The following is a 5,414-nucleotide window of genomic DNA, read 5'->3' as shown; positions in this document are numbered from 1 at the left end:
TTCCCAGAACTCGCCTCTCCCAGATATCCACACGGCTCACTCCCTCCTCTTCTTCAGGTGTTCACTCAAACATCAGCTTCTCAGTGAGTCTGTACCTGGCCAAGTTACTTAGAATTTCATCCCTAATCCCTCACCATTGATTCCTGTCTGTTTCATTCATTATTCTAGGACAATAACATATAGAACAACTTCTGTACCAGTTGGCACTTAATAAATATTTATTTAATGAATAAATTAATAAGTGACACACACCATAGAAAGATTTGAGGAACTCAAACATTAAAAAGATGTTACTTTGAAGTCTGGAGAAAAATATGGTAAACATTAATAAATATTGAACAGTCTCACACACACACACACACACACACACACACACACACACACACACACAAGACACACAAGAAACTTTGGGATATCTGCAGCAGACATTCACTGGACTAATGGGTAAGGTACCTGAGAGTTGGGGCGCCTGGGTGGTTCAGTCATTAAGCGTCTGCTTTCGGTCGGCTCAGGGCGTGATCCAGGAGTCCTGGGATCGAGCCCTGTATCAGGCTCCTCCACTGGGAGCCTGCTTCTTCCTCTCCCACTCCCCCTGCTTGTGTTCCCTCTCTCGCTGGCTGTATCTCTCTCTGTCAAATAAATGAATACAAAATCTTAAAAAAAAAAAAGAGATACCTGAGTTAGCCTCAGCCCTGCCCACTAACTGTCTGATTTTGAATAAGTCTCTGGTTCATTATCAGTGTATTGGAGGGTTGGATAAAACGGCACCATCTCTAAGAGCCCTTATCACTCCTCCACAAGAGGGCTTCCTATTTCTTGGTTGAGCCAACAGAGATTTACTGGATGGTTAAGCAGTTCATAGGCAATGATTCCAAAATGGAGTGGAACGGACTGAGCAATTGAACAGTGGATCCCATCATGAGTCTTTGAAAGGGGGCAAAACCCTAACCTGTAAGTGCAGAGCCACCTGCAGATGTCAAAGTGCTATTTCCCTATTTAATAATTTCTACATGTAAAGTTTTAGCCCTATTTTAAATAAATAGTAGTAGTCCAATGAAGCAATGTTATTCAAAATGGATTTAGGCAAATGGTCATAATACTCCTAATGTTACCGATACAGTCATTCACTAGAGTAGTTTGGCAACTGCCTCATACCCATTCCAAAAAAAGAGAAAAGTTCCTGCTCTGGAGATCATTGCACAACTCCAATATAGTCCAAAATCTTTATTACAAGCTCATCACCTTTTATGAATCACAAAACCCTTCTGAAATTTAAGCCAAAATGAGGCAAGAGAATGGCTTGCTTTTCTGGTGAAATATTATCTCTGTGTTAGCTATGGAGCTCACATCAATGGAACATTTCTTTCATGTAGGTTCCATGTCAGCCAGAACCTAATGGACCTCATGAGACAGGCAGGCATTATTTTTACTTCTATTTTAAACATGAGTATTTGAGTCACTTGTTATAAGCAAGTGGCAGAGCTGGGATCTTACCCAAGTCCATGTGATTAAATATATCATACAACAGAGGGAAGAAATGATGGTCTTTTCCTGCGGTGTAAGACTCTTCAGTTCATTTCTTGGTTTTCCTATGGATGTTCCATCACAGGTAGGCTTCTGGGCCTCAGAACATTGGAGCCTGACTCAGGGCACTCCCCCAGCACGTCCTCTACCTACAGACCTAGCTGTTGCTAAATGACCAGCAATCATTAACTAGTGTGGGCTCCTTAATGATCCATCTCCATTCTCTCTTCCCTTTTGAGGTGCAGAAGTCAGTAAAATTTATTCTACCTTTTCAGAGAAGCTGTGAGAAATTGAGCTCACTTCATTCTCACAGATACATAGAAAATCCCTGCCATTTGAGGCAACTTCCCCTAGAGTGGAAATCGGTGTCTCTCTGGGCACTTCTGGTCCACCCTTGATTCTTGGGGCAAGAACGATCAGTCCAAAGGGCTCACTTATTTCTTAGAATTACAAAACATATTACCTGGTTTTGAGAACAGTCTGTGTGACCGAGTCATGATGTTGGCACTTCAGCAGCTGAGAGGAGATTCAAATTGGTAAAAATAAACGTGAGGGTAAACCCAGCACAAAGACCTCTGGCACTATCCATTGTCACACTTAAATAATGCCAAAACAGTTCATAAATTGTACTTATAATGTTTAATTCAACATACCTCAGTAAACAGAAATATAACTAAAATTTAACTATGCAAATCTTTAGCTTTAGTTATATTTTAAAACCTAAATGTATGTTTCCTTATTTAATGGTGAGACATATGAGTCACTATAGTATAAAATTAGTCATGACTGAAAGACTAGCTTTGAATAATTATATTCATGACAAAAATAATGATATTACCATAATATAAATCTGCTCGGTAAAGGGCATGTACTCACATAATTTTATAGAGCAAGGAAATCAGTGTGGCTGTAAATGTTTCTCACCTACACCCTCAGAACAGAAATATTACTTTTCTTAAATAACTTCAACATTAGACGATTCAGACCTAATGATAGCCTTTCACTTTTAATTTTGCTCCCAGAGAAAAATCTCTTGACAAACATTATTTATGTTACCTTAGACATTCAGACATATTTTTACTTAACATCACGGTTAATACAAACAACCGCCAAGTTCAGATTAAGATCAGTGCTTGCTTTGATGATTTTCATTATTTATGTTAAAGGACGATACTAATTTTCAGTAAAATTTTGACATTTGGTCACATCATTCTTATTTGCAATGGGTTTGTGTAATAATGTGTCAATTACTAATATTAACAGCTTTCCCCATGTTCATGGTTTAATTGGAATACCATGTGATGTATGTAGGATAGGAAAACACGCTAAAGCACGCATACACAGTGCTGTGATTTTGGAGTCAGAGAAACCTGTGTGAAAATCCTTTAGACAACATGAATTTGCTGCATGAACTCAGGGATCCTGCTAGTCCCCATAAAATATAAACACTGGTCTTCACATCTCTAGGGCACAGAGTAAGGTCGCCTATCAATGAGGTCACCACAGGTCCTCTTGCCCAGAATGCTTTTCATGACATGAATTTTAGGAGGACACTGTTCCTTCTTTACCAAGTTATTTTGTTTTTGAGTCCATTTTCTGCACCAACAGTACAGTAATACTGATGAAATGTGAAAGAGATTGTGAGTCTTTCCTGCTTAAAATCCATCCATCTCTTCACCCACTTATCTATTTATTCTTTATCATGTTGTCTCAGGTCATTTCAGTGGTTTTGATTTATCATTCAGCAGTATAGCTTGATATTATTTAGTATCTTATATATTCAAGGGGAAGCACAAGTCATAGGATAAAGAGAGAATTAAAAATTAAAAAGACATTTTCCATTCTTTATAATTTAAAGAAAAGTTATGTTGAATGAGAAGCCCTGCACCTGCATTAATCATCTTGTGAAAGTTCAAGTTTTTAGATTTTTTTTTTTTTTAAGATTTTATTTATTTATTTGACAGAGAGACAGCCAGTGAGAGAGGGAACACAGCAGGGGGAGTGGGAGAGGAAGAAGCAGGCTCATAGCAGAGGAGCCTGACGTGGAGCTCGATTCCGTAACGCCGGGATCACGCCCTGAGCCGAAGGCAGACGCTTAACGACTGCGCCACCCAGGCGCCCCGTAAGTTTTTAGATTTAGATATAACGATCTAAAATTTAAAAAGCCCATGCCTGCATCATAATTTTTAAAAAAATACAGCACAAGTCATTTCAAAATGGACCTCTTACACATTATGTACAAGTAATGCTGGTTTTATCATATTATAAAAAGTCCAAATACGATGAGATATTCTTGTGGACGTGCAGCCATGGACACAGGTGCTCAGTGTTTGTTAGACTGTCCGTGCAGTGTTTGTCACTACAAAAGACTGTGCTGGATTCTCTAGTATGATCTTCATTCTCTCATTCCAGTGTTGAGAGGTTCACTCATATGTCCTAGCCCTGGTCTAAAGGGAGCCAGGACCCTGGATTGCCAAAATCACAAAAAGGAAGCATATGCTTTGGATTTCAACATAGAATGCCATGCAGATTTAGAAAACAAGGCACTAGAAACTATTTTGCACCGTGATACTATTTTTTTCCTCCAAAACCAAGGAAAAAACCACCTTTAGAGCATAACTTACCTGAGAAGTCAGGTTCTCACATCCTCAGTGCACTTAAAACATACGCAAAAATTAGTTTATTCTCTGGGGCGCCTGGGTGGCACAGCGGTTAAAACGTCTGCCTTCGGCTCAGGGTGTGATCCTGGCGTTCCGGGATCAAGCCCCACATCAGGCTCTTCTGCTATGAGCCTGCTTCTTTCTCTCCCACTCCCCCTGCTTGTGTTCCCTCTCTCGCTGGCTGTCTCTATCTCTGTCGAATAAATAAATAAAATTAAAAAAAAAATTAGTTTATTCTCTTATCCTTTTCCAAAAAGAAGCTGTTTGCAAAAAGAAGCAATTTATTTTACCATAAACTCCAACAAAATATGCAGACTTTAAACAACCCAGTAATTTTTACTTCAGAAATAACACAAGGCTGAGTTCTAGAGAAGAAACCCAGAGCGTATTCCCCGGGGTAGAGTTTAGTTTCCTCCTACCTGTCTGATATCAAGAGTGGGTCCAAGGCCTACTGTTGGGCACTATTGTGGAAGCTTGTCTTCTCTCTTTCCATGCTCTTCTTTCTTCCTCAGTAATGTTACTCACAGCTCTTGCTGCAGAATCATGCTAGGATAGGATCATATAGGTTCAGAAACTCCCCAAAGAGCTGAATTTCTATAGTTTGCCAGAGATGTGCCCCTTAATGAGAAAACATAAATCTTAAATCAAAACGGAGCTTTTCAAACATAGTAAACTCCCAGAACATCTGGAATCCTTGTGAAAAAACACACACTCCTAAACCCCTTTTTTGAAGATACTGATTGAGCAGAACTCGGGTGGGGTCAAGGAACTCAGGTGACTCTGAAAATTCACCAAACTCTGAACACATTGACCTAAAGAATGACTCTGTAATGGCCGATTTCAAGCATCACTGAGTAAGTCACGGGTTTTTTTCTGACAAGGCTGTCATCAGGTTGTGGTAGTGGTTTTAAAATTGTTTCCTCCAGGGAATCGGGGAGCTAGACTAGCGTGTTTTGCAATTTCGGTACAAAATTACTACAACTGATCATCTGGCTTTGTTTCCTACTTTCGCCAGTTTCATAATTAACAAATAATAAATGGCGGACCTCTCATAGAAAACTGTAGTTCCTGCCCCTTAACATTGAATGTAGCTATGAACATTAAAATAGCTTCTGTTTAAGACCACTTCATATACCAGTTAGAAGCTAGCCCCTGGTGTTTAATAAAACATTTAAAAAGGAACCTGTGCTGGAATTCAGCATCCTAATTTCCAAAGTGGAGAATAAGGAT

General features: G+C 39.4%; 1 long non-coding RNA gene across 1 annotated transcript; it reads right to left on the bottom strand.

The window, feature by feature from the left end:
* Window positions 1–459: 459 nt before the first annotated feature.
* LOC148107122 (uncharacterized) lies at window positions 460–4,399 on the bottom strand. Its single transcript, XR_015723114.1, has 3 exons — window positions 4,149–4,399; window positions 1,988–2,040; window positions 460–629 (listed from the first exon to the last, which is right to left on the bottom strand). It is a non-coding gene; the product is annotated as an uncharacterized LOC148107122 (long non-coding RNA).
* Between the last annotated feature and the right edge of the window lie 1,015 nt (window positions 4,400–5,414).

This window comes from Ursus americanus, chromosome 35, assembly GCF_024610735.1.
Source record: "Ursus americanus isolate L20-20 chromosome 35, mUrsAme1.1.p, whole genome shotgun sequence".
NCBI lineage: Eukaryota > Metazoa > Chordata > Mammalia > Carnivora > Ursidae > Ursus > Ursus americanus.
The sequence above is the reverse complement of the archived record's forward strand: the minus strand, read 5'-3'. Positions and strand labels throughout refer to the sequence as shown.